General features: G+C 49.1%; 1 protein-coding gene across 1 annotated transcript in view; it reads left to right on the top strand.

Moving 5' to 3' along the window:
• LOC311239636 (serine protease 1-like) overlaps positions 1 to 12,707 on the top strand; it is a 51,754-nt gene that overhangs the window by 20,265 nt on the left and 18,782 nt on the right. The gene's annotated exons all lie outside the window — the stretch shown is intronic.

Raw genomic sequence — 12,707 nt, 5'->3', positions numbered from 1 at the left:
TGCAAACTATGGAGGAGCTAGGAGGTTTTCTCCTCTGAAAACATGGTTTGTGAAATGTTGGAGGGGGTCTCTAAAATATTGATAATATGCTTTGTGCCACTATTTTTATGTGCATTTATTTTTTCTGTATTGTTACATCGTGTCATAAAGGCATTGTTAAAGTAAAAAAATAACTCCTTTCAATGATTCATGCATGGAGGTAATTCATCACCAATTCACTATAATAAAGATCCAGCTACCGACTAGTTATTCCTATCATCACCATCCAAGCTTCATGTCCTTCATTTCACTATACTGTATGTCCCTCTTCCACTCTCCACCAGTGGTGCAGTGGTGATCCCCTCGGCATGCACACAGAACAGCTCAGACCAGCATTATGATTATAATGATTATTATGTGCATAAATAGTAGGAAACATGTTTGTATAGGAAATTACTAGTTTTAGTTTAGTTTTTGTAAATATTGCCTTGAAATAGAGAAGCTGAAAAAGGTAGCAGGATGTAGCCTTCAATATATAAAGAAATTATATTGTCAACAGATATGGTGGAAAAACAAACAATGTTTTAAATGTAATTGTAGTTACATTGTAGTTACAATTTCTTTAATTGAATTAACTTAAACTAGAAAAGTAAATACAAACTAAATTAACAATGTAACTCACATTAACAATGTGACGGCCCGTTGTATGCTTAATAGGTTAAAGTTAACAGCCTCTTGTGACATTATTCCAGTGTTATCCTTTAAACAGCATCTTGTGTGTATTAATTCTGACATTATTCCAGTGTTGTCCTTACCCCCGTTGAATGCCAGCACCCACTTCAATGATAGCGTTGTAAACGCATAATCTATGTCTTAAATTATGGCTATGTGTCTAATCTGCCCGTCGCTTATCAATGACTTGTTTGCAGTCAACATTGTCGAAACGGATAGTTTTTTAATCGGTTCATTTACGTTTTATAGTATTTTGAAAAGCCCTCGTTTTCTTGAAAGTTTCGGCCTATTTATGAATCGTTTTCAAATAAACGCTAGATTATCGATAGTATATGTGTACTTATGCACGCTAGAGAAGCGATCTGAAAAATTGATTCTCTCATTTCCTGATCAGCGCGCACACACACACGCACACACACACACACACGCACGCACACACACACACACACACACACACACACACACACACACACACACACACACACACACACACACACACACACACACACACACACACACACACACACACACACACACACACACACACACACACACACACACACACACACACACACACATGGGGCAAACGCTGATATATAGGTGAAAACAGATCCGATTACCCCAAGACTGGTCAAATAGATTCCTTACCTCATATCAGATGTTCTCCAAAAAGATTATTCCAATTCCTGATTGCCATTCCAAATATCGATCGTGTTTATTGATTCAGCGCTGGGTACTGTAAATATGTATTCCACGTTGTTTTCCGGCTCTGCAATCACTTCGGTCTCTTCAGATGGCTCGCCGGAAAAGTAGAATGAGGAAACTGGACCCCCCCCCCCATCAGTCTAATCCAATGGGGTGCAGTTACACAGGGAGAGACGATAGGGGGCGGTATTTTCCCAATGGAGCTCAGAGAGAGTCTGCAGCACTAGCGTGAGGCTCGATTGATGAAATATGAATTCAAATCGCTAATAAAAAGAAAAGCGACAAACAAACGTTATATAGCGTTGCTGGCATTCAACTGGCGGCATGAACTAACGACAAAAAACGTCCGTGGCACTCAAAGTGTTAAACGGCCTTTTGTGTGTATTAATTGTGACATTATTCTAGTGTTATCATTTAACCACATAAGGATCGGACGGCCCGTATTCGCACTTTGCCCTCGTCTGTCGGCTCCGGCTGCATTTTCGCCGATCAACCAATACATTGTTGGAAAGTAGAATTTGCCGCCTTTCGATCGTGACCATGTCCGGTTGTAAACGGTCTTGAACTGACCAGTCACTGCCACCGTTGTAGCCAAGGAACGTCTGCTCCGAAAATGATCCCAGCCGGGCGCTGAGCACTGCGGAATGTGACACAAGAAGACGAAGAAGTCCTTTGTTTTGACTAGAGCGGATGGCCATTTTGGATAATCATGCTGAATATTTACCTGTACACACATTACAAAAACCTTTGTAAAACATACATTTTCCGTGGGATTTTTTTAAACTTTGGACCTGTACTACATAAGACTTCAGGCTATGAAACCATTATGTTTTCTCTATTTCATTAGCATTCAAAGCAATTTTTCTTCTTTATTGTGTAAGAAACCTCAAAAGAGATCAGACTCATGCATGTGCTATAAGTCAAAATAAAATAAAAAACGAGCTCCATTGCCCGAGAGGTTAAACAGCATTGTGGTGGCCGCTTGTCGCTCCCCAATGAATCGACAAGCGTCCACGATGCACCCGCAATTAACTATCTTACTCAGTCCCAAAGTTGTGATGTTGAATGAATTGAATGTCCAAAGTTGCTCCTCTTACGGTTTACAGGGTTTATTGTTGTCCAAAGGTAAATGATAGTGAATGAAGGGTTTAAACAGAACAGTTGTCAATTGCTTCCCAAGGTCAGATCCAACAGTGAAACAGGTAGAAAATTGTATCCTCATCGCAGGTGCACCAAGATTGCAGTGATCGTGTGAGGTTCGCCTCTCCCTGGACCTTAATTCCCTGTCTCCTCACTTCTCCAGCCCCCACCCTCGCGCTCGTTTAGCCTCGTCTGCTCTTCAGCAGCCCACACCCTTGGACTATCTGTCAGTATCTGTTTGATTGGTTCGTGCCGAACACACTCTTCTAGTTCAAGTATCAATTACCTTCACGCACCTGATGTGTATTCTAATTAGCGCCCCTGTGGGTTTTAAATACCTCGCTCTTCCCCTCAGTCCTGGTCGGGTCGTTCCGTATCATATCTCTATCACCAAACTCCTACGGGAGGTTCTCTGTCTGTAGGCTCCTACGGGAGTTTCTGTTTCTGTCTGTATGCTGTTTTATCTCCGGCGTGAGACGAGGTGCAAGCCTTGGCCACCTGTCGCTGTTTACCTGGAGGGAGACATTGTACTGCGCTCTCTAATCCTCTACGGGAGGTATTCCAGTGTTCCACTCCAGACCTCCGCGCCAGATGCGCTCAAGCCTTCGCCACCTGTCGCCGTTTGCCTGGAGGGAGACACTGTACTGCGCTCTCTAATCCTCTACGGGAGGTATTCCAGTGTTCCACTCCAGACCTCCGCGCAGCAGACGCGCACCACTCAGACCTCCGCGCCAGATGCGCTCTCCGTACCGGCGCGTACTCCAAGCAGACGCGCACCACTCAGACCTCCGCGCCAGATGCGCTCTCCGTACCGGCGCGTACTCCAAGCAGACACGCACCACTCAGACATCCGCGCCTGATGCGCTCTCCGTACCGGCGCGTACTCCAAGCAGACGCGCACCACTCAGACCTCCGCGCCAGATGCGCTCTCCGTACCGGCGCGTACTCCAAGCAGACGCGCACCACTCAGACCTCCGCGCCAGATGCGCTCTCCGTACCGGCGCGTACTCCAAGCAGACGCGCACCACTCAGACCTCCGCGCCAGATGCGCTCTCCGTACCGGCGCGTACTCCAAGCAGACGCGCACCACTCAGACCTCAATGCCAGATGCGCTCTCCGTACCGGCGCGTACTCCAAGCAGACGCGCACCACTCAGACCCCGCGCCAGATGCGCTCTCCGAGACGGCGCGCTCTCCTCCAGACGTCTAGCCTGCGCGCTCCTACTCCTCCCTGTAAGCAGCTCCAGCCCTCGCCCTGTTCCAAGGCCTTACCCTGTTTTCTCTATCCCTGTCCCCAGCCCGCCTCCGCAGGCCTTTGTCCCTGTTTCCCCTCTCTAGTCCTCCTAGTCCTCCCTGTCCAGTCCTTCTAGTCCTCCTAGTCCTCCCTGTCCCCAGCCCGCCTCCGCGGGCCTCTGTCCCTGTTTCCCCTCTCTAGTCCTCCTAGTCCTCCCTGTCCAGTCCTTCTAGTCCTCCTAGTCCTCCTTGTCCAGTCCTCCTAGTCCTCCCTGTCCAGTCCTTCTAGTCCTCCTAGTCCTCCCTGTCCCCAGCCCGCCTCCGCGGGCCTCTGTCCCTGTTTCCCCTCTCTAGTCCTCCTAGTCCTCCCTGTCCAGTCCTTCTAGTCCTCCTAGTCCTCCTTGTCCAGTCCTCCTAGTCCTCCCTGTCCAGTCCTCCTAGTCCTCCCTGTTCCTGCCTTGTCCCTTGCCCTGGCCCAGTCCGTTAGCCTTCCCTTAGCCTTCCCCTTAGCCAGCTCGCCTCTTAAAGGCACTGTGCCTATTTTCCCAAGTTCATGTTTTCCTGTAATTTGTGTTCTCCCTTAAAGGGACAGTGCCGTTTTCTGTTGTTTTCAATAAATGCCCAGTTCTTGGCTTACTCTCATACCTGTCTTGTGTTGTGCGATTGGGGTCGGTTACAAACCATAACAGTACGACCCGACCAGTCGACGACCCCAGCCAGCACAGACGGTGTATGTTGAGTTTGCTTTTTTTTTTGTTCCCTCTAGTTCCCCTGTTAGTTCCCCTGTTGACTCCCCTGTTAGCTTCCCTGTCAGCTCCCCTGTTTATCCTGTTAGTCTCCCCTGTTAGCTTCCCTGTTAGCTTCCCTGTTAGCTCCCCTGTTAGCCCTGTTAGCTTCCCTGTTAGCCCTGTTAGCTCCCCTGTTAGCTTGTTAGTCTCCCCTGTTAGCTCCCCTGTTAGCCTCTTGACTCCCCTGTTTGCTTCCCTGTTAGCCTCGTTAGCTCCCCTGCAGCTTGTTAGGCCTCTACTACCAGCATGGCCCCAGTCTGCTAGCTTAGCCCTGGCTGCTAGCACAGCCTCTATGTTAATGCAGCCCTTGCTGCTGGCATAGGCCCTGTAGCTAGCCATGCCCAGGCAGCTAACCCAGTCCCTCTGCATGGCCCCAGTCTGCTAGCTTAGCCCCGGCTGTTAGCACAGCCTCTATGTTAATGCAGCCCTTGCAGCTAGCATAGGCCCTGTAGCTAGCCATGCCCAGGCAGCTAACCCGGTCCCTCTGCATGGCCTCCACTTTTTGTGTAGCCTTCCCACTGCTAGGACTGCTCCTTCAGCTAGCAAGGTCAGTTTTCCCACTGCTAGGACTGCCCTTTCAGCTAGCAAGGTCAGTTTTCTCCCACTGCTAGGACTGCCCTTTCAGCTAGCAAGGTCAGTTTTCTCCCACTGCTAGGACTGCCCCTTCAGCTAGCAAGGTCAGTTTTTTCCCACTGCTAGGACTGCCCTTTCAGCTAGCAAGGTCAGTTTTCCCACTGCTAGGACTGCCCTTTCAGCTAGCAAGGTCAGTTTTCCCACTGCTAGGACTGCCCTTTCAGCTAGCAAGGTCAGTTTTCTCCCACTGCTAGGACTGCCCTTTCAGCTAGCAAGGTCAGTTTTTTCCCACCGCTAGGACTGCCCTTTCAGCTAGCAAGGTCAGTTTTCCCACTGCTAGGACTGCCCTTTCAGCTAGCAAGGTCAGTTTTCTCCCACTGCTAGGACTGCCCTTTCAGCTAGCAAGGTCAGTTTGCCCCACTGCTAGGACTGCCCCTTCAGCTAGCAAGGTCAGTTTTCCCACTGCTAGGAATGCCCTTTCAGCTAGCAAGGTCAGTTTTCTCTCACTGCTAGGACTGCCCCTTCAGCTAGCAAGGTCAGTTTTCCCCACTGCTAGGACTGCCCCTTCAGCTAGCAAGGTCAGTTCCCCACAGCTAGGACTGTCCTTCCAGCTAGCTTGTTCTCTCATGCTGGTCCAGCCCTGTCTGCCAGCCTAGCTCCGGCAGCTAGCGCAGCCTCTATGTTAATGTAGCAGTACAGCTAGCATAGGCCCTGTAGCTATCAGTGCCCTGGCAGCTACCATTTCCCTCTGCTAGCCCCTTCCCTGTTCCCCTCTCCAGTGCCCCTGTTCCAGCCCTGTCTGCTAGCCTAGCTCCGGCAGCTAGCACAGCCTCTATGTTAATGTAGCAGTACAGCTAGCATAGGCCCTGTAGCTATCAGTGCCCTGGCAGCTACCCTTTCCCTCTGCTAGCCCCTTCCCGGTGCTCCTCATAGTTACCCCTCAGCTCCTCTAGTTACCCCTCAGCTCCTCTAGTTACCCCTTCGGCTACCCTAGTTACCCCTCTGCTACCCTGGTTACCCCTCAGCTACCCTGTTCCTTGCTAGCCCCACTTTTGTTGTAGCTTCCCCTGCTAGCATGGCCCAGTACTCTTTGTTTGTTGCCTTGTTTTTTCCCCTGCCCCTCTGTCTGTGTTTTTGGGTCGCCCGGTGGCTCCCGTGGAGGGGGGAGTACTGTGAGGTTCGCCTCTCCCTGGACCTTAATTCCCTGTCTCCTCACTTCTCCAGCCCCCACCCTCGTGCTCGTTTAGCCTCGTCTGCTCTTCAGCAGCCCACACCCTTGGACTATCTGTCAGTATCTGTTTGATTGGTTCGTGCCGAACACACTCTTCTAGTTCAAGTATCAATTACCTTCACGCACCTGATGTGTATTCTAATTAGCGCCCCTGTGGGTTTTAAATACCTCGCTCTTCCCCTCAGTCCTGGTCGGGTCGTTCCGTATCATATCTCTATCACCAAACTCCTACGGGAGGTTCTCTGTCTGTAGGCTCCTACGGGAGTTTCTGTTTCTGTCTGTATGCTGTTTTATCTCCGGCGTGAGACGAGGTGCAAGCCTTGGCCACCTGTCGCTGTTTGCCTGGAGGGAGACATTGTACTGCGCTCTCTAATCCTCTACGGGAGGTATTCCAGTGTTCCACTCCAGACCTCCGCGCCAGATGCGCTCAAGCCTTCGCCACCTGTCGCCGTTTGCCTGGAGGGAGACACTGTACTGCGCTCTCCAATCCTCTACGGGAGGTATTCCAGTGTTCCACTCCAGACCTCCGCGCAGCAGACGCGCACCACTCAGACCTCCGCGCCAGATGCGCTCTCCGTACCGGCACGTACTCCAAGCAGACGCGCACCACTCAGACCTCCGCGCCAGATGCGCTCTCCGTACCGGCGCGTACTCCAAGCAGACGCGCACCACTCAGACCTCCGCGCCTGATACGCTCTCCGTACCGGCGCGTACTCCAAGCAGACGCGCACCACTCAGACCTCCGCGCCAGATGCGCTCTCCGTACCGGCGCGTACTCCAAGCAGACGCGCACCACTCAGACCTCCGCGCCAGATGCGCTCTCCGTACCGGCGCGTACTCCAAGCAGACACGCACCACTCAGACCTCCGCGCCAGATGCGCTCTCCGTACCGGCGCGTACTCCAAGCAGATGCGCACCACTCAGACCTCCGCGCCATATGCGCTCTCCGTACCGGCGCGTACTCCAAGCAGACGCGCACCACTCAGACCCCGCGCCAGATGCGCTCTCCGAGCCGGCGCGCTCTCCTCCAGACGTCTAGCCTGCGCGCTCCTACTCCTCCCTGTAAGCAGCTCCAGCCCTCGCCCTGTTCCAAGGCCTTACCCTGTTTTCTCTATCCCTGTCCCCAGCCCGCCTCCGCGGGCCTTTGTCCCTGTTTCCCCTCTCTAGTCCTCCTAGTCCTCCCTGTCCAGTCCTTCTAGTCCTCCTAGTCCTCCTTGTCCAGTCCTCCTAGTCCTCCCTGTCCAGTCCTCCTAGTCCTCCCTGTTCCTGCCTTGTCCCTTGCCCTGGCCCAGTTCGTTAGCCTTCCCTTAGCCTTCCCCTTAGCCAGCTCGCCTCTTAAAGGCACTGTGCCTATTTTCCCAAGTTCATGTTTTCCTGTAATTTGTGTTCTCCCTTAAAGGGACAGTGCCGTTTTCTGTTGTTTTCAATAAATGCCCAGTTCTTGGCTTACTCTCATACCTGTCTTGTGTTGTGCGATTGGGGTCGGTTACAAACCATAACAGATCGCCTTGGCTATTTATATGAGTGGGCTGTAATGGGTGGTGAGCCCTCTAGTGTCCAAACATAAATAAGACAGTCTAAACAGTGCATAGTTCTAATATATAATATAATATATAGATAATAATAATACTAATAATAATAATAATAATAATAATCTATAACAAAAACACTCATTTGGCCTTATACCGGCCCCTAATTGTGCCTACACAATTACAAAACAAATAACATGGTCGGTGAGTGTTCATTATAGCTGGCAATCCTCAATAATAATCTATTTCAAATCATAGTTCTAAACACGAAGACGCTTGACTGGGTCCTGGTTTTCGCTTGTTGTCCCTGTGCATGGGAAGAACAAATTAATTAGTCATTCAAATAACAGTCAAGGTAACTCAATGATAATATTCAAAGTTTTTTTTTTTTTTTTTTAACAAACAGCCATATAGCTCTGATAGGCTTATAGCCAATGTATATTCAAAGTTCAACAGAGCCCTATAGCTCTGATAGCATACAGCCAATGTCCACTGGTTGTGACTCTCCATCGGGGTCGTCAGGACTTTCTGCGGTAAGTCGGTCGGGAGGTTTCAGCCATTCTTCACCAGGTTTCCTTTACGCCGTCGTCTTTTGTAGTTTCTCCTTTTGGAAACTGGCATATTCAAAAGTGTTTGGCCATCACCGGCCCCGGTAACACCATGGCTTCCATGGGCTTCACTTGATAAGCTTGTTTCTTCACAGCGTTGAACAGCTGCACCACCCCCCTGGTAGCAATTCTCTCTAGATTTCGTTCCATCCCTCTGTCTTTGACCAGGTCAGGTTTGTCTCTACACATCATCTCCCAGGTCCGCTTCTTGTCAACCTGTTTCTTTTTCTCCTTCAGCTTGTCCAGCTGTTTGTTCTTCAGTAGGATGGAGGGTTTACTCTCTGGGGTCTTCTTTCCCAGGATCTTAGCCATGGCTTCCGCCCATCCAGCGTTTTGGTTCCCCTCCTCTCCTTCCTCTCCTCCGTCTTCATCCTCTGCCTCTGCCCCATCATCAGCTTCCTTGTCTTCTCCATCATCTGATGCTAGGTTGCTGCTTCCGCTTGTTTGGTGTAGATCAGTGTGAGACTGAGGGGCTTGAGTATGAGAGGTTGTTGGCAGCACATGCCGGCTTCGACCAGCAGGGGCAGCACATCTTATTTTAGCAGTATGGCTTGGCCACTGGTCCACCTCTTCTACTCCATTGTCTTCCTTTTCTTTATCACTGTCCTCCTTGCTGTCCTCCTCTTCATCACTGTCCTCTTCCTCACTGTCCTTCTCCTCTGGCTCATTCGGAGGAACTGTCTGAGGAACAATCCACTCCTTGGAGGGAACGTGAGGCGCGCCCCCGCTTTGTCGTCCTCTTCTTCCTCATCATCGACGTCATCATCGATGCCGTCTTCTTCCTCACCATTGTCATCTGGTTCATTCGGAGGAACTGTCTGAGGAACAATCCACTCCTTGGAGGGAACGTGAGGCGCGCCCGCTTTGTCGTCCTCTTCTTCCTCATCATCGACGCCGTCTTCTTCCTCACCATTGTCATCTGGTTCATTCGGAGGAAGTCTCTGGGTAGGACTCAGCAGGTCGCCTTCAACCGTCCACTCCTTGGAGGGAACATGAGTGGGGGTCGACTCGTCCTCCTCATCATCATCGCTGTATTTTCCTCTGGACTCTGACCATGGCTTGCAAAGTTCCAGGGAGGCTTTATGTATTTATTTGTGCTCGCACACCTTGGAGCTGAAATCAACACAGTGATTAGTAAAAACATCATCAGCACCATTGTTGTGATATTCATTGGCCGGTTCAATGACTCTTATCGATGATGCTTGCTTGGCTTGTCTGTTTTCCAATTCCAATGTTTCATATTTCAAATACCTTTGTTGTTTCTCAAGCTCTTGTTCTTTCTTTGAATTGGCAAGGGCAGTCTCATATTCCAAATCAAGCTCTTGCTTTTTATTTAAATTGGCAAGGGCAGTCTCATATTCCAAATGTCTTTGTTGTTTCTCAAGCTCTTGCTTTTTATTTAAATTGGCAAGGCGTACCATTAAGCCTGCCTTTTCAGCTTTAGCCTTTCTAATCATAGAGGCTATTTTACTACCTCCATGACTGGTTGGCCTCATCTTGGCTTCAGACATGTTATTTATTCTTTTTATTTATCCTTTGTAGTTTGAATGTTGCATTCACTTGGTGTGACGTCAGAGCCTTCAAAAGTGGGTTTCCTTTCCTTTCTGCTTAGTATATTATGCAGTAATGTAGTATAGCTTTAGTTTTGCCACACATCTACAATGTCCAAGAGAACAATTTAGTTTCCACACGTTCAGTGACGACACTAATTACGATGGCTCCACTTCTAAACGATACGGCACACAGTCAGTTCCTTATCCACAATATCGCAACTCAATTAGGTTGCCAATGTGCCGACGTTATTTCGTTTCCACACGTCGAGAGTGACTTTAATTGCAATACCTCAATGCTCCGTTCCGTAGTCCACTGCTGTATCCGAATTAAATCAGTCCATTGCACCATTTAGTTTCCACACGTCCAGACATTAATTGCGATGGTATACTTAATTCTAATACGGCACATAGTCCGTTCCATGATCCATTCCACAGTATCGCAATTCAATTAGTCTGACGCTGTCTATTTTTTCCACACGTCGAGAGTGACTGACAACATTAATTGCAATGGTTCCAAATATTACGGCGTCCAATACGTCCATAATCCACAGCATCACAATTAATCAATTTGTCAGTCTACGTTATAATACTCAACAGCGTTCGCACGGAAGCGTAACAAAGTAGCAATGTCCCGAGTCATGTTTCATTCATAAATGCAGCAGCGTCCAAACAATTTTATCTTCACAGAAGGCTGGTTCAGCTCTTCACGCTACTATCAATTCCTTTATCCAGGTCTTCTACAACAGAGGTTTCTACAACAGAGGTCTTCAACAACAGAGGTTGTTACGAAGGATCAGATTGAACCGAATATATATATTTACTACTTGATATATATTGCATAATATTTGTATATCGTCTGATATCCCTTGTGTATTCTTTGTACATATACACGGAATATCCCTTTTACCTAGTACAGACCATAATATTTCGTTCTCCTATTGGAAGCGATCCACTAGGCGCCACTGCCATACCCCCAAGGTCTAGTTCAAAGTCACCGCCAAGGCTTGCCTGGACATGCCCAGTTCTGCGCAAGAATACGAGACAGGAATAAGGCTGGTACTAGATTATTCACCGTACGTATAAATACGTCGCAGGTGGATACAGCAGCACTTAGCCTAAAGTCAAGTTAACCTAGAAACGTGTTACCCTAAAACGTTAAAGCCTTCATCACGAGTCAACGACCAAGTGAAGTGAGCAACCGTGCGTCTAAATAGAGCACTTATAACCGCGTGCGAATAGGATAGTAAAGTGTCAGAGCTTAGTGGAATAACGTCAAGTTCGACCTAGTTAATGTGAAGTACCGCGCACCGGAGAATCTACACCGGTGAATGCAGAGCCCTTTCCGACTGGATTATTGTTTTGGTCCTGTGGCTGTTGGAGCGGAGGAGAATCGTCTACACCCACTACTGTGTGGGATTTACCCGTGAGGAACATCACTCGAGCCCGTCTCTAGGAGAGGCTGGCGGGCTTTCACCTATGCTGCACGCATACTTGGATTACAGCTGCTGCTTTCGTCTGCCGATCAAGGGAGTAATGTACCGACTCCCGTAGCTGGAGCTTATTGATTCCCCGTTGATCCAGAGTTTGCATTCGAACATTTCCTCCCCCTGCTGGCCTACAACCGGAGGGACCCTACTAGTATCTCCCGCTGCCCTACTAGTGTACCATAGATATAATTCCTATTGATACAGGTGGTATTTATTATCTCCTGCGTACTATTCTAATGGACTTACGCTCTTGACTTACTCACGCACATTCTTCGCCTTACAAGCGCAATTCATAGTTATCATTCTGTAACCTACCGTTGCTATAATAATAAATATTACTCTAACCAAGATTTGTTGTGGAACCGTGTCATTGTGGAGGTGTTCATATCATATACCTGTGTACTGTATGGCCAGTAGTAATGTACATAAGACAGTAGTGGTTTAATGATACCATACTTATTAATACAGTCAGGGAATTGTACCCCTCAGTTACAATTGGTCCTTCGAGCCGGATGGTAATTAGCGTAATATTAATATAATATTAATATTAACATGGCCGATGATGAACACTCCACAAACGGTTCTCCTAAGCTAGATCGCCCGGAGCGCAGACGTCAGCCACCTCCCTATCTAGAGGCATACGCTGTCAGTCTAATACCTAGCTTTATAAAGAAGTTAAATACGGATAAAATAAATAAAGCGGATAGTCAAAGTATGTCAAACCCTACCGACCAGGCGACCCCGCCAGTAGAGACCCTAGTGGGTTCTAACGTAACTGACCAAGCTCACGGGGGGGACCAGGAGGGACCTGACATGACTTTACCCCCCGCCGACGCCAACGAGGTAGTCCCCGGAGAGCTCCAGGATAAAGAAAGCGCTCCAGGGACGGAACCCGACCCACTACCAGAAGAGACGCACACCCAGGAGATGGACCTCCTCGGAGCGCGACAGGAGAACGGATCTCCAACGAGCACTGCCAGAAGCCGATCACCTCCGCCTGTGTCTTCCCCCAGCGAAGCAGACAAGATGCTGGCGCAGGCACTCATCGCCACCCTGGCAGCCTCCACCGAACGCGATCGACTTCAGGGTGAACGCGATCGACTCCAAGCGCAACAGACGAGCGAGCGCGAACAAGCTGCAGACGAACGAG

This window comes from Notolepis coatsorum, assembly GCF_963971535.1.
Source record: "Notolepis coatsorum genome assembly, chromosome: 13".
NCBI lineage: Eukaryota > Metazoa > Chordata > Actinopteri > Aulopiformes > Paralepididae > Notolepis > Notolepis coatsorum.
The sequence above is the reverse complement of the archived record's forward strand: the minus strand, read 5'-3'. Positions and strand labels throughout refer to the sequence as shown.